General features: G+C 49.4%; 1 protein-coding gene across 3 annotated transcripts in view; it reads left to right on the forward strand.

Moving 5' to 3' along the window:
• The window catches only part of ACVR1 (activin A receptor type 1), a 73,821-nt gene that overhangs the window by 12,927 nt on the left and 44,148 nt on the right, over positions 1 to 16,746 (forward strand). The window contains exon 1 of one of the 3 annotated variants that reach the window (XM_083841726.1): positions 10,945 to 11,230. The exons of the other annotated variants lie outside the window; for them this stretch is intronic. The gene's annotated coding sequence lies outside the window, so the exon portion shown is untranslated. Of the gene's footprint in view, positions 1 to 10,944; positions 11,231 to 16,746 lie in introns of those variants that run through there. 3 annotated transcript variants of the gene reach the window in all.

Here is a 16,746-nt window from a genome sequence, read left to right on the forward strand (position 1 = left end):
TTTTGAAGTCCTGCAAGCTGCTGATGGCTGCTTTCATGAATGTGTGTGCCTCAGCAGGCCCCTTGAACCCTCGGCTCCGAATGGCCCGGGGTTCCTGGCTGAGCAGTTGGGCGCAGTTGGCGCTGTGGTTGCACAAGCCTTCTTGCTGGGCAGGTAAGGAGTCTGGCTCGTCCCTCCCGCGTGCTGTTCTGTCTCCTATTCCGGCACTTGTGCGCCACGTGACGAACTGGGTAAGGGCGTTAATTTTGGTAAAACTCCATCTCTTTGCCGGATTAGCTCCAGCTGGGGTCGGTTCGTGCGCGTGCTGGTGCTGAGGGGGGGGTCGCTGACGGCGTGAGCGGTCGGGGCGAGGGGGAGGACCGCCTGCCACCTCCGTGTGGAGCGCCTGTGGGCGCCCCGTGTGCAGCCCCGCTGGTCGTCACCAGGGCTGCCTTCGGCTCGGCTCCGCTCGCGGCCGCGGGTCCCCCCGCCGAGCCGGGCGCGGGGCTCGGCGACCTCCTGCGATGGCAGTTGGGGGGAGCAGGGGGGAGATTGCAGTCTCCCGAGGAACAAATGTAGAGCTAAACTAAATGCGTGTTTGTGTCAGCCTAAAACGGACCGTGCTATTTAGGGCTCCCCACTGCAATAAAGCTCTCTCTTGTGTTTGTGTGGGTGGACTGGAACAATTAAGTCATTTTAAGGCGGAATCTTAAAAGAGAAAATAAAATGAAAAGATAATGGTTCGGTGTAAGAGACGGTAAATTAATTGTATCGTGTTACGTTGAAGGGAAGATAGATGGTATTTGCAGGTTGTTTATTATTGGTAAGAGTCGTGTCCAGGCTGTGTGTTGAGACTCTTGACTTCGTTAGGCGTGATGTCTTTGCTGCTGCTGTTTACCTGCTAGGAAGCTGCTCCTCGCCGGTGCTTGGGTGTCGCAGCTGGAGCTCAGCGTAGCAGCCTGCTGAAACACCGGCTTTTGATCGCGAGGACTGGACAAATCCTGGGCTGTGGAACGACTTGGCGGTGTGTTTTATGGGGCCGTCCATCTCGGGGTACTGTAATGCGTGACTCCCTCTTTTCTGCTGTCAGAGTGAAAGGAGTTACAAATTGCAGTGCACTAGTCTGAGTATTAAATCAGCTAAATCATATCTACTTAAGAGTGGAATTGAGATTACATTTTAAAAAAGCAATTTTAAATTGAGTTTTTTATTGCTGGCTCAAGTTAAGTGATTAAAAAAACGTAGATGTACTGGTAGCTCATGGAAACAGTGCTGACACTTGATCTCTTGTTGTAGAAAGGAAAAAAGGGAGGGACGTGCTTTTCATAGATGTGGTTACAATAGAAAAATACAGTAAATGGTTGGAAAACAGTCCAAAATTTTGTTCTAGATGTTCATTCTTAATTACTGGACACTGATCTAAGTAATTTTTATTCTGCTTGACCGGTGTTTTTGGACTGAATGGTAGAACCTGTGTGCATCCCAGGTCGAGGTGGAAGGACACGAGAGGAGCTTTGTGGAACTCGAGCCCGTCCCTGCCCAGGAAGGGACACGCACGTTGCTTCACGTCCCCGGGGGAGCAGCACCTCCTCTCACAGGCCTGCCAGGGGGCCGGGGGCACGCAGCCCGTCCCCGCGTCACGCACGCGCGGCGCTGGCGAAGCACGGCTCGTGGTATGGCCGGCCGCTTCCCCTCTTCCAGACGTCGGGGCTGGTCTCTCCTCCGTGTCCGTTCTCATGGCTCCTGTTGTCAGGACCGTCCGTGTGCTCTTCAACGTTTCTTCCACACCTCTTTGGCTTTACTTTGCTATCTCTTTTAACCTCAAATTAGTTGATTGTCAATTAAGCCTTTGCAAATGTGCCAGAAATGCCACGTAGACACTTTTGCGTGTGTTTGCATCAGCCTTTAGCAGAGAATAACCTAAATGAATAACTTGTTCCAGCTTGCCTAAACAATAAGGTGTTTTTTCAGCCTTTGAGTAGGCATCTCACACACATGTAAGACTCATGTCCTTACCTCTGAAGCAGACCTTGCATTAATTGTTCTGCGAAACCTGTTCTAAAATCTGAAGCTATTTAGACCTTTCCCCCATACGCGTTCCTCACCTCTCTCTCACACATGCAATATTTCGAAGAATGAGTGCATCAGTATGACTAGTTTTAAATTATGGAAATAAACTTAAGCTCCATTAAAATACATTTGTTTGAAAGAAATACGGTATTCCCATGCCGTGTGCAAAAGTGGCTTTTTTATGAGTGGGAAAAGTCTTCATCGTAGTTAAGGTTCTGATCCTGGATGTAGTTCAGACGCTGAAATATTTATTGGACTCTAATGTAAACAGTGTCTATGATTTTGAGGGAATTTTGCTTCCCAATTAGGACGGGCAAAGCGATGTGCCTTTACGAGCCGTAAGCCCAAGCTCACTTTTAGAAGCAGTCAGTTTTCTTACGCAGTTCCTGGAGTCTGTAGCGAGCAGTTGACGTGTGAGCCTGCGGGGCAGTTTTGTGCCTCCTTTAACAAGGGATCCGCTAGGAGAAAAGCTCACTTTATTTCTGGTCTGGGGACTTGTGAAACTCCGATGTGTAGACCCGTTACAGTTACGTTGGTTTGGCTCCCCATGCAGATGCTCTTAAAGACCCTCTTGCATGTAAACAAGAGTACTGAAGGCCATGAAATGTTAGCATTCGAATAGTTTTGGCTTAGCTTTAAAATAAGCGTCTGCCGGATATAGAGCTCTGGGGAGTGGAGGAAAGCAAATGGGAGCAGGGTAATAACGTGAGGTGGTTCTGCAGGGCTGGGTTAATGGAGCCACAGCCCATCAGCACCACGGCCGATCCAGACAGAAGGAAGGGATTTGAGGGCTTGTTGACGTTTTGAGCAGCAGATGTAATTCAGAGGCTGCTGCTCCCCTTTCGTAGCCCTTTCTGCTCGGCAGCAGGAGCCCTCATGCGGCCTCAGCCGGCTTCCTGCAGCGCCTGTGCTGCCGAGCAGGGAACGGTGAGAAGCATCCCAACTCTTCCCTTGGGTAGGCGAGCCTTTAACGTGCACCTTCGGCAAGTGTTCCCAGTGCATGTTCTTCTGCCGAGTCTCGTGGTGCTTGACGGTTCTTCAGAGGCCTGGTGGAAGAAATTGGTGGGTTCCCTCGTAGGCCGGGGCGAGGGGAGGAGGCAGATTCACGGTCTGCCTTGGCTGCGATGGGACAAACTGGAAGGAGAAGCAAGTGCCCTTCTTCAGGCAGGTGTGTGCCTTAAGGCAGCTGAGAGCCAAACCAGTGAGCAAACTCCAGTTTTTCTAGGGAGGGGAGGAGTGTGACTCGTAGATTTGGATGCATCTGAGTAGGGCCGCTGGAGCCTCCCAGTTCAGGGTGGGTGCTGAAGGTTTTTTTCCTTGATGGTGCCTAGCTGAGAGCTCTTTCCCTAACGAGCACCCTTAGTGCTCTTTTTGCTCCTTTATGAAAGACTCTTAACAAGACGGACTTCTCTGTAGGGTTTGGTGGTTGTGGAGGACTTCATGGGCAATCTGAGTGAGCAGAGGAGCCTCCTTCAGCAGGAGCTGGGGAGACCTGCAAGAACATTGGGCAGAGGGCCGCAGGATGTGGGCATAGGCAGCTGCCTGGGAGAAGGGGGACAGGAGTCAGCCCGGTGCTTGGAGAGCCAATGCAAGCTGCTTTCTGTTGGGTCTTCAGCCTGAAATTTGAAAGCCTGGGAACTGAAAGCAGCCCTAGCCCCGTGGTTGCAGGGTTTACAGGGTGAAGAACCCTCGTGCTGGGAGCAGAGGTCTCTTCTCGTCAGACCTTTAAAGGTGAGAGTTTTGGGGGAACTGAGCTGGAATTTCTGACTGTCTTTTCATGGATGTAAATGCCTGGTGGGGTAGTGGTGAAAAGGATGTCAGAGCAGGGTTGGTGGGACTGCGTGTGTAACCAGGAGAGAGGGGTGAACCGCAGAAGGCCAGACGTGGCTGAGCATCCTTCAAGAAATAAGGTGCTAGCTGTCAGCTGCGGTTTGGTGCGATTCAGCTCTGTGCATACACGTACATTGCGTTTTGTGGACACGGGTAGAACAGTAGCTGAAGACGTTTCCTAGAGGCTGCAGGTGGCGTTTCTCAGTTTGCGCTTGCCTCGTGGTTCCTGCGTGTGAGTTGGTGCACGCCGGTTGGTGAGCTGCAGTGCCACGACACCGCGGTAGGTTTCTCAGGGGGAAGTCAGAACAAACGTGGTGGTGTGGGATTGTACGTTGGGTTCGGGATCGTCCCACCCGAGCAGTTCCCCTGACAGCACGGGAAACAGCTCAAGGCCTGTCCTGACCAGCTCTTTGTTGGCGGGAGGCGCAAGGGAATCCCTGGCTCTGCCTGTGAGGAGTCGGGAGGCCCCGTGCCCGCCTCCCCGGGGCTCAGCAGCGGCGGGGGTCCTGCGATGGCCCTGAGGCTGCTCACGGAAAGGTCCCTTCTGACGTGCTCACCAGTGCGGGTATGGAAGAAATAAAAACAGCGCCGGACAGACATGAACGCTTAGCTGCAAATGGAAACCTTTGAGGTTTTGGTGTGCCAAGAGTGTAAAAGGGCATGAAATTTTTGTTTTTCTCCCAAAAGTTCTGAAATATTCTTTCCAAAAAAAAAAAAAAAGTGTTAGGGCTTCTGCCATGATCTTGTTTCGGTTTCACGAGTGTCTGGTTGTATGTGAAGGAAAGGATTCTCCTGAAAATTAGCGTGTTGTATTTGGAAGAGCTGATGTGTAAACAGGTTGCATACTGAAAACGTGCCTCTTAGCCTTAGCTCTTGAAGGTGCTTTGGGAGCAGTTTCCCTAAAACTCCCCTTCTGAAGGTGGTGCCCTCTTATAACAAGAGCCTAGATTCGGTTCATTTTTTAGTTGTGTTTGGGCTTAGTTTTACACTGGGAGTTTTCTCATTCTTTGTATTGTGCTCCAGGCTCTGCAGGAAGGTATTGGCACCTTTGAATGGCTTGTGTGCGCTCTTTTGGTGCTGCTGAAACATCCAAGGAAGGATGTACCAAATTCAGTTCACAATGGCATGTTAACCCAAAAATGGATTTCAAGCAAGCCAGAAATGTCTGGTTTAATGCTCTCAATGTACCGGTCACAACTGGGTAAACAAGGTGTCTATTAAATGTATTAATTGACAAGTTGCTGCAGCTCCTAGTTTTTACCCAAATTGTTCCTAGGGTTGCAGCAGATTCTGCAATTATCTTTTGTTCAAAGAACTGAAGAAAAAAGTTAGTCCTTCTTTGGTTAATGATTATTGTTCAAGAGGGCTACGGCAGCTGCTGTGTCAATAAGCAAGCCAACAGCAAGGGGAAGAGTTGAGGATTGTATAGCTAACCGGGATTTGTGGCTTTTTCTTCGTAATAAAGGTAGAATGGATTTTCTTACGCAGTATTCGATCAATTTCCTGAGCGACCAAAGAAATACTTAAGTATCTAAATGTTAAAGGGAGACTCTGATGTTCTGATCTTGGAAGGCCATCCTGTTACAAAGACTGGCCGTTCGGAGCTGGGAAGGCGGCGGGGCACCTCTGCGGTGTGCCCCCGTGCCCTGGGCAGTGCCAGCAGCATCGCGGGCTCGGTTCCTGCTGGTGTGCCGCCCTGCGTCCAGTGCACCGGCGGCAGCCTCGGTGATCTTCTGCTTGCACAACTCGTTTTCCAATAAAGAACAGATTTTTGAAGCATTTTCGTTGCATTTGTTTTGATAACTTATTCTCCTGCATCGCCTCCTATTACAGTAAAATGTAAGCTGTAAAACCTAGAAACTGGAGTTCCTGGGCGTTAAAGCGGAGGCGTGGGGCTGTTTCGGGCTGTGTAGTGAGATGTACGCGGGGCAGTAAAAAGCAGACTTCCCCGAACAGCTGTGACTTGGGCTGCTCTTTCATGTGAGCTGCTGTTTGGGTCCTGCTCCCTCCCGTGCTGTGTACCTCCTTTGCAACGTGCTCGTGCTTTTTTGCTGCCTCTTGCCCCACGCACTTTTTGAGTCCCTTTTGCTCGAACTGTGGGTTGGGGTAAGCACCTCTGGGGGCTGCCCGTGCCCCTTACTGCCCGCCAGCACAGCATGCTCTCAGTAACAGTAAAAAGTGGTATTCTTACCTTCTATCCCCTCTTGTTAGTAACAAGGTTGTCTTTTGCATGGGAAATGGCCTTTAATGTCCGTATTTAGTTAGTATTATCGATATGTTCACTTATGTTGAACAGTAATTAACATTTTGTCAGAGAAGAACAAAATATAAGTGGAAAACCAGATGTAAAATCAATTATTAAAGTTGTGACTTAACTTGGTAACTTAAATCAGTTGAAGCACTTCCAGGCTGAACAGTGGTAAATACACACCAAACCCTGAAATGAACAGTCCATCTCAGCAGACAGAGCACGCTAGTTGGGGAATTCTAGAAAACCAAGTAAAATTCCAAATAGTGTTCTCTGACCTTGAGTTTTGCTCAGCTTTTCTTTGAATCATTATGCTAACGCAGTTACTCAGGATGGTTCAGTTTGGATTTCTGTAGCTGCCTTTTTCCTGGTGGTAGCCCAAGGAAACCTCCGTCCTGTGCACCCATCCGCAGTGCAGAATTCTCTGTTCAAGTGAAGTGGCTGCTGCAAAAGGGGGAGTGTGGCTTATCGGGAGTGCTGGGTGGTCTGGGGATTTATCCTGCGCGTCAGCTGAGGAGGGAGGGCTGGGGTTATGAAGTGCCGTGAAATAGTCTTACCGATACTTATGCATTTCTAAGAATAAGATTGAGTTTGAGGGAGGAGATAGGGATGAAATGGAATGAAGTCCTGAGGGAGCGTGGCAGTACCACAGGGAGCTTTACCAGCCTAGGAGGGAGCTTCTGTGAAGCCTGCGTGGCATAGCACCACCCCGGCGTTGTGGTGCGGAGAGCTGGAACAGCCTAGGAAGGATGGAAATGCTCTGTACAGTGCTAAAATAATTCTGGGCAGCGCTGCTTGCCTGAGGCAGCTCGTGTAGACTGGCTGGATTTTCAGGTGGCCAGGGATTGTTTTTACCTGTGGAGCAGTACAGACCTGCAAAGATCCCTCGCTTGTACAAATCGCCCCTCCCCAGCACTGCTAGTTTGGCAACTCTGCCCGTAGGAAGCTTACCACAAAAGCACTTTGAAGCTGTTTGATTTCTTCGCAGCCCTGCTGACGGGAGCCTCAGTGGTGCTGGTTTTGGTGCCGTGGCTCAGAGCTGGCGTTGCTGCTGGTGCCCCGTAGCACTGCGGTGGCAGCTCAGACTTCTGCGGGGGGTGGCAGGTGGATCTTTGGGGCAGCTTTTAAAACCCTTTTCTGTGCAGCTGGTGCCGGGGGAACCAAGGCTGTGCTGATGTGACTGTGGAGCAGAGCCTTCGCTCAGAGCTCGTGTTCTCTGGGGTTTGTAGGCAAGAACTGCCTTATGCGCTCTGGCTCGCGCGTGGGCCTAATGCGAGGTTGTCTACGTCCAGCCGTTCAGGGATATGGCAGTTGCTGGACTTTAATGAGAGAAAACGGACAAAGTGCAGAAATGAGATGTATGGTTTAATCACTGCTTGAGAAGGACAGCGGGAAGGTAACGCACAGTTTCAGGTCCCTATAAACAGCTGCAGGTAAGAAGTCATCCCTTATAGAGGGCTATTATTTAAAGATCTGTTATTAAGAATTATGTTTCTTGCAGCAGTGTTTTTTAAGTCTCCAAACCAGTGTTAACCTGTGTCCAGCAACACTTACCTTCATCAAAACCCAGATGCTGTGTTGTTAAACGCTTAGGGTCATAGCTAAAGATCACAACTGACTGGCACCTGGGCTGTGCTCTTCAGAAGGTGATAAGGAAAAAGAACAAAGGGTGTTGAACTCTGCTACAAAAAGTGGTTAGATTGTGCACTGCATTCGGTTATAAAAGCTATTTTAAACCCCCCTAAAAAAGCGTGAGGGTGGAGGAGGAAGGCAGTTGTCTCTGATTAGTCTTGTGCTGAAGTGCCCTGAATGAGATCCCACCCCAGGCCCCAAGTTGCTGTCCGGTACGCAGCTGGAGGAGTACATGTTTCAGGCACCAGTTGGTGTTACCTCCATTAACTTCTTGCTTGGACGTTAACACAAGTTCAGTCTAAACCTTTTGTAAGCAAGCTGAAAATCATCTGTTATGTCGTGTGTGTGAGTTCAAGTAGTGTGGAAGGTAGCTGCAGGAGGTGACCAAAAAGAGTGTCTGTGCATTGGAAGGCAAATGAAAAGGTAAGGATAGGGGAGTTTCCAGAAAATGGGGTGAAAATGATCCCTATGGAAGTCTTCAAGCGAGTGCAAATGATCATGGTGACAAAGCATGCAATAAGAAGAGAAATCAAAGTGCTTTTTCTTAGTTAGATGATTCATGCCATGTAGTTTTTGTAGCCATCTAAATTTTGGTTTAATGTCCTGCTGTAAACTAGGTGTTAAGAAAATGGTGCAATGTTCTTTTTATTCAGGAAAATTCTAGGCAGAGAGGTTTTATTTGATTGTGTAAATGGTTATTCATGGAAAACAAATCTGACCGACAAATAACTTAATGCTGTAGTGGTTTGTGAGTTTCAAACTCAGCTAGCCATGGTCTTGATTATTTTTCTTCTGGGATTCTGAGAAATATTACTTGATCTTTTCTGAAAAATGCTGGCAGGACAAAAAAGTCCCTTCCATCAGCGAAGAGTAAGATGTGCTAGGGCTTTGACCAAATGAGTGCAGTCTTATCCACATCTGTGGCAAATGCTGCACAAACACAAGGTAAATGACCCGCAGATGGGCAGGGATGACTGCTCTTACGAGCTCCAACTGTCAAATAAGTTCACGTTGTTCAGGAAAGTCTGGGAGTTACGGAGATGTTTTAGTAATTTTTGTCTATTCATACAATGGATACAGATGGCTGATATGTTTAAGGCAGCGATGACAAATGTGCACCCTTGGCTGTAGCTGGCCTGTTGCGCTTAGCAGCGTGTAGCTGTGTGCGGACGCGGGTGGCGCTGCTGCTCGCGGTGCTGGGGCTCCCGAGGTACCCGTGTTACCCCGTCCTTCCTTCGAAAGAGAAAATGGCTGCGGAGTCAGTGGGTGCCCCGGGAACAGCCGACAGCTGCTGTAAAGCACAGGTCTGTTAAACCCGTACTAATTTCTGAAGCGTTACACAGAGGTGGTTTTTTTTTGTGGGCGTTCAGTAGCAAATCAGCATTTGAGTGCATGCTGTTGCTGCTTCCCGAAGTTGACTGAAGTTGGCAGGAGATGTCTGTCTGAAGCTGATCTCATTGCTGTGAGATTCTGCTAAAATGGCTGTACGGTGCAGCGGTCGGCACTCCGTCCTTCCCTTACTGAACGGAATCCATCACGCCGCTATCAGCTAGGAGCTATTTCAATTGGTTTCCACTCAGCGTTACGTTAAAACTCCGCTGGATGTAGAAATTCCCAGCATATATTTTGTTTGTTCCTGAAACCGCATACTGTGGCCTGCTTTGGTGGTTCGCATTCACTTAACGTGATTGTCAGCTGAAAAAAGCACCGGGCTTGGCAGCGCTTCAGCAGCCCGGCAGCCTCCCGCAGCCCGTTCCTCGGGGGGCCTGCCCTGCCGCTGGGGATGAGCGGGCCTCCCCCGCTCACGGCCGCCGCTGAGCAGGAAGGGGAGAGAAGGAAGCGCAGCCCGGCGCTCCCGCCGATGGGGCCGGGTTTCGGGGTCCTGCCGGGGTCCTGCCGTCAGGACGGTGCCGCTGGTGGCTGGAGGCAGCCGCCACAGCCCCTCCGGCTCGGGCCGGGCGAGCGCTGTGCCCCCGCGGCCTGCTGCGGGGAGCCCGGCCCGACCCGCCTCCCGCGGCGAGCCGCGAGTCCCTGGTCCTCGGCGCGCCGGCTGGTTAGAGAGTAACCAGCAGCCGTGGCTTCTGTTAATTAACTACTGAGAGTTAAATAAATGTTGTTGGAAAAACTAGTCTGTGTTTGTTTGGCACGTCTTCCTCCAGAGAAGGCTGGTGCTAGTTGGTACATGCTTGACTCCTGTGCGTGTCTGCGGCCCGGCTTTCTGTTTTTTCTCTATATTGATTTTCATGATCCGCTGGATGTGATCTAAGCAGAAAGCGCACTTTACCAGGCAGCTGTCTCCAGTGTCACTTAAGTGGGACATACATGTGTGCTGCAATGGCGCCAGTACTTTTTCCATTACTTTATCAAGCAACACACACCAGTAGTATTTCTTTGTTTAATTTCCTTCTCTAGGTCACTGGTATGTCACCTTTCTTTTGTTTAAAGAGCTATGGTAAATTCTTACTCTAAACTTTCGTATCAGTTTTGTTCCTGTTATTTTTCTGATAATCCTTTTTGAGGTTATTTTGAAGTGGAAAAGGTTTTACATTGTGCTGTCTGTGTGAGGGACTTTTTCTTCCCTCCCAGCAGGGCTGTTTTGGAAGGTACATGTGGGAAACTTGGATAAAAGCAGAAACATGTAATGCTCTGGAAACTGATGTGTAGCTTTTTCCAGTTTTAATCTGTCTCCCTTCTTTGTACGGCAAGCTGAAGTTCCAGATGTTGTTTTGGCTTGAAGATAGTGAATGGAGGGGAAAAAAATAAGCATTCTTAATGTTAACAGAGTCAGACTGGCTGGTTCTGTACTGACAGGAAAATGGAGAGATAAAAACTCCATTAATGGTGCATGCTCTGCCTAAGTAGCCAATAAAACAATGCTGTCTTCACTGGAAATAAGTCCCAGATTGGCAGTGATCAGTGCCAACTGCGAGAGGAGACAGCTGCAGAGACTGAAGTATTAAAGGAAAACTAAACGTTAACTTGCTCGGATAGCAGTGGGGTTTGTTAGGGTGTGCAACTCTTTTTTCATTTTTCCCCAGTTAAAAGTTAATTCTTAGTCCCCTTCCTTGTCCCCTGCCAACGCGCCTCGGTCCTGCCTGCTCACCTGCAGCGCGCGAGGTGGCGCGTGCCTGGGTGCGGGAGGCTGGGGTGGAGCGGCCGCAGTAAATCCGGACTTCGCGGACGTTTTGGGGGCGGATGGTCTCATGGCCCCTGTGGTGTCCGGCCCGCCTTGGGGCACCCGTGGGGTTTCGGAAGCGCTCTGCTCGCTGCGAGGTGGTTTGGGCCCGCGTGTGCTGGGCTCCTCCGGGGGCACGAAGGTGCCGGCTGCTTGCTGTGCAGCTCCCAGCAGCAGCACGTGCTGGGCAAAGCTGCTGGGACGCTTACTGGGTACAGACGGTGGCCAGGAATGCAGCTTCCCGTGCTGGCCTACAGGTTGCGCGTCGTACTCTGCTGGCTTTCCGTGCTGTGAGGGTAAGTACATAAATGTGCGTCCCCTGTCTTTTCCTGACTTGCTCCTCCCATCATGCTTATTTTGAAAATGTACGAGCAGTTTGTTTTTTAAATGGCTGCTCCAGTTCTGCTAATTTCTTCCTTTGGAAAAAAAAAAATCCATTGCTGAGACTAGAAAACAGAAGTTTCTGGTCAGTGGGCAGCTTCCCCTGTCATCTGCCCCTTCAAATGTGGTTCAGATGTCCTTCAGTCTTTTTTACCTTGGTGAGCAGCTACTGTAAGAGATCCTAGGTGACTTAAGCTGTTCAGTACCATAAAGCTGAAGTTACTTGTGCTTACGCTGACTCACTGAAGTTACGGAGGTGTCTGAAGTCATGTCTGTGTTTGCTGCTTGGGATCGGGATGACTCGTCCACGTCACAGTTGGCGTACTTTGCTGAGACAAGGGCTTGTTTTTGTGCGGTGGTGGGTGTGGAGGGAACTGGTGTGTGTCGGTGTAAGCCTTACAGACGGCTGGTGTGCGTGCAGTCGTAGCCAGCTGGATGCATGCGTTAACACAGGCTAGGATTGTAATGATTTAGCCTGTTTTGCCTTGGTTTTGCCCCAGCAGTAGGAGTCTGTGCCTGGAGCTGGTTATCAGAGTGGCTGTGACTGTGCAAGCACTGCCTGGTGCCACAGGAGCTCTGTCCTTGGAAACCCTACAGGAGTGGGATGCAGGAATTGCTTCAGAATAAGCAGGCTGTTGCAAATGTTTGCAGGAGATGTGGAAGATGCGGAAAGACTGCCTGGGTCTAGGAGGCTCTGCCGTCTACCTTTGTGCGGCTCTGCATTCCTCCGCTTGGCTGCCCGGAGGCAGTGCTGGGGTGTCTCGCTCATGTGGTTCGTGATTCAAGCCAAGCCCAGATGTTTTCGTGCCCGGTCTGGCCTATTTTCTGAGAATAGCTTCAGATCCCTCAGTCCATTTTGTTGTGGTTTCCTTAGCGTCTAGTCCAGCCAGGCTGGGATGGTTCCTGGCATAAGTGCGTGCCCATAGGCAGGCATGGCAGCGACGCTTCACCTCCGCAGCCGTGTTCCTGCAGCCCGCAGAGCTCTCAGGGCTAGACCCGTGCTGCTGGGAACCCGAGACTTCTTTGTTTTCTCTTTGAGTGGGAAGCTTTGCACTGTGAAACTCAGTCTGTTTTATGGCCAGGAGATAGGTGAACAGTGGGTGGGTTCCTGTGGAGGTAGGTCTGGCCTTGCTGATCCCTGACTTGACCCATCCTTTGCATTTCCACAGACCTAAGGAGGAAACCTTCTGACACTGATTGTTGGACCTCTTCATCGATATTACCAGCTGCACTGAGGGGTTGATAGAGTAACTATCCAGGGCATCCAAAATCTAGTTCACTGTAGCTTTGGAAATGCACTTTTTATGGGAGCAGTTTGCTTGGAAGTTTTTCTATATTCACTCATATAACTCATGTACTCTCATCTCTGAGAAAAATGGATTTATGCTGAATTCTTCTTGACACCGGAAAAAAAAAAAGGTCTGTGGTCGCCCTCTCTGTGAAAGATGCTTCTCTCGTATTGGATTCAGAATGGTCTCTTAATCCATTGCGTCCCATTTAGTGAGGTGAGCTCTCGACTCAGAGCAGACGTGGGCACTTCCTCTCTGAAGCAGCTGGAGAAGGTTCTCCCTGACTTGTATTCAGTCTGTTACGATTCACAACGATCTCGGATGGATCCTCTGTGTTGAGATTTTGAGCCTTGGGAAGTGCCAGTGGATGTATGTTACAAGCTCGCTTTGATCAAGAGAGCACAGCTTAGTTTGTATGTGATCACGGATGAGTGACTTCTTGATGGTCTTTCATTCAGAAATCCAAAGCTGCGCTTGCCTGTGAAGAGAAATTTAGCTCGCATTTTACTCCAGACTTGCAGTTTGCAGCTAGAAGTATGTGCAAGGGCAGTCACAGTAATTTAGCTGGTGGATAGTAATTTGATCGATTACTTCTGGCATCTCTTAGCAGCAATTAAAATGTATGGAACAGTTTTCTGAAAATACACAAGTACAGTCAGGTTTGGCAAGGCCGTGTGGGATGCATGAATTTGAAAGCTTATAGCTGAATAGATGAAAAGGGAAGACATAGCACAGAAAGGGAAGACATTGCACAGAGCTCCGATAAGAAGAGTCAGAACTGTAGATATTTAGAATTTGTTGTAGGGAGCAGTGACAAGGTGCCCGATTATTAGACTGAGGGTTGTGTACTATGGCAACAATGAATGTCTGTTGGGACTGTGAAAAGATAATTCCTAATTCCTTTTACCAGGAGGGACAGAGATCTTCGCCTGGAAGATCAAGAAGAGTGTGGCTAAAATGGTAATTAAGGAATGTCAGGAGATAGTAATTTGGAAAGAAGGAAAGGTCTGGGCTGGAGAACAACTCAGGCTCTTTCAGCGTACAGGTCTGGATGGTAGCTGCATCAGTGTTTGTAGGCAAGGCCGGCACAGGTGAGACTCGAGAGGAACAGAGATGGAGACATGGTGGAGGTTGCAGAGCCTTATGAAACCTTGGGTGAGAAAGGAGGACAGCTTCCAGGATGCGTTGAGGCAGCAGGAGCAGAGCAAGGGGAAAGGAGCGAGGCAGAGTCGTGCTGAGCAAAGGGTAAAGCTGTGGTGTGAAGATCACCAGTAAAATCATTAGTAACCAGGTTAGTGCCACTGCTCGGGGAGGGACAGGGATCTCGTTGGAGTTCTAAGACAGGGCGAAGAATAAAGCTGTTCGCTACGAGTTCCTTCAACTCATCTTTGAGTCGCTTCATCGTGAAGCGATGGTTGACTCCCAGTGTCATGTTTCTAGATGTAACGAAGTTCTGTACGCCTCTGTGAGGTGTTGTCCTGCTTGTACGATGTCCCTGGAAGCAGAAGAGTTGCTGGGGCAGAAGCTCAGGTGGTCTTTGGGCTGGTGCACGTCCTTGGTATGGCTCTGCTTTGAAGCAGGAAGATGGACCACCGTGCCTGTGGTGTAATCTGATCTCTGTACTTTGTGTTGAAGAACAGAAGAAAATGGCTCTGGCCTGTCCGAACAGGCAAGACCAAATTGTAGAACAATATTGCTAGAACTCTGTGGTGGTGTAATATAATCTCTGAAGAATTCTGCTTTCTCATGTAGCAGGGTGTTTCCTTCTTTCTGGACTGCTAATTACGTTCAGCTTTTTGGACTCCAGAAGTAATAGTTAATGAAAGAATCTGGTGAAACAAAAGGCTGCTCAGGGACACGTGCCTATGGAGCGTTAGGAACTTCTGTTCTCAGTCTGATTGCTCTAAAAATATTTTGTTAATTTGTATCTGGCTTCCTTTGGCTCGCTGATATCTTGGCGTAGTTAAGCTTTAAAGTGTGTCCAAAACAATCACCTGACTTTTTCACGTCCCTTAGCCTTCCCTGCTTGCAGCAGCCCATCACTCCTGAAGAACGCCGTGCTAGTGCCGCGTAGCCCATCGGGGCGAGCCGGAGGTGGGAAGCTCGCTGTCCTGCTGGTTTTTTTGGGTTTGGTGGCTTCATGTTAGTGAACAGCTCTGTTTGCTGGGTCTAGCTGCAGTTATTCTGCCAGAGCAATTAAATGGATTAAAATATATATATATATATATATATTTTTTTTTTTTCAGCTGAATTGTGTCAAAATACCATGAGTTTCATTCTGGTTAGGATGCTTGGGCTAAGGGTCATAAGTAGTGTTCTTGTGTTGACATTGCAGACAATGTGACAGTAGTCGTGGAGGTTCAGATTTTCGGGCAGGCAGTCCGGGCTGGGACTACTGATGTGCGGATGAGGTTCCTTACTGGGGGTGAAACACCGAAATAGATAAGGGGTCACCGAGTGACCACAGTGCCCGAGCGCTCTGGTGCATTCCTTGAATTCCCTTACTTGGTGTTTGGCTCTTAAATGATCCAGCTTGATAACATCAGAGGCTGAAAATAAAAGGCATTTGCACCTTTTAAAGTCCCTGCATATGTGAAAACAGAACTAGCCCGCAGTGAGACACCGCTTAATACATCTGGAGGATTCAGACTGCATTTTCTTCTGGCTGGGCTTGCCAGGGTGAGAGGTGATCATTAAATACTGTTCATGTTATATAATCAGGCCCTAGCCACTACACTAAAATAAACCAAAACATGGTAACAGCCCGAGACTAAGATGTGTATTTAAAACGTGGGGGTGGAAGGGAGGAAAACAAATCAAACTGCTGTGACTTTGAGGGGGGGAAAGGACTTTCCCTGCTGAGTCCAGAGCTAAAGACTTGTTTTCAGAAATGTTTTATGTTGGCTGAGGTGTTCAGAAAAACTTTTGATAGGCAATCTGATGATATTAAAAGTTAATAAAAAGACTTTAAACGTCCTGCTCTTACTTTAATAGTTGTCGATTTTTATCTATGCTGCAACTTCAACATTCATGTATTTTTGGTGAAATTATAACGTAATTCTCTGGAAGAGTTTAAAAACAAAGTGCAGGTCAGGGCTGTGTGGGAATATTTGGTATCACAGCAGAGTTCACAAACCGTGACACAGCCTTGGACTTCTCTAGGGCTAGGAACTTGACATAAGCGCGGTGGTTTTAATGCCTGGTTTCAGTCCAGCGTGGTGATGAAGCATTTGACCATATGGTAAAGCTGCAGTGCAGAGATATTTTTGCTGTACCCTATCGTGCTGATGTTTTGAAACTTTCCCAAAGTTGACCACGGTTGTTCAGGTTTTCGAGAGCAAAATGTCATTTAAAAGGAACCTGTTTATCATAGAATGGCTTGGGTTGGAAGGGACCTCAAAGATCGCGGAGTTCCAAGCCCCCTGCCATGAGAAGGGACGCCACGCACTGGATCAGGTTGCTCAGGGCCTCATCCAACCTGGCCTCGAACACCTCCAGGGATGGGGCATCCACAGCTTCTGTGGGCACCCTGCTCCAGGGCCTCACCACCTATACAGCGAAGAATTCCCTCCTAACCTCTAATCTAAATCTCCACTCTTTTAGTTTAAAACCATTCCCCCTCGTCCTGTCGTTATCTGATTGAGCAAAGAGTAGCCCTCCATCTTTTTTGTAAGTCCCCTTTTGCAGTGAGGTCACCCTGAAGCTTTCATTTCTTTAGGCTGAACAGCGCCAGCTCTCTCAGCCGTTCTTCGAAGGAGAAGTGCTCCAGCCCTCTGAGCATCTTTGTGGCCTCCTCTGGACCTGCTCTAACAGCCCCGCACCCTTCCGGTGCTGGGTCCCCAGAGCTGGACGCAGGACTCCAGGTGGGGCCTCACGAGGGCAGAGCAGAGGGGCGCAATCCCCTCCCTCCCCTGCCGCCCACCCCTCTGGTGATGCAGCTCAGGACACAGTTGGTCTCTGGGCTGCAGGCGCGCACTGCTGGCTCGTGTCGAGCTTTTTGTCCCCCAGGACCCCCAAGGCCTTCTCTGCAGGGCTGCTCTCAGGGAGCTCTTCTGGTCTGTACTCACGTCTGGGGTTGCCCTGGCCCACGTGCAGCACCCCGAATGGGACTTGTTGAACCTCCTTAGGTTCACGTGGGCCCC

Source organism: Anser anser (genome assembly GCF_964211835.1).
Source record: "Anser anser genome assembly, chromosome: 6".
Lineage (NCBI taxonomy): Eukaryota > Metazoa > Chordata > Aves > Anseriformes > Anatidae > Anser > Anser anser.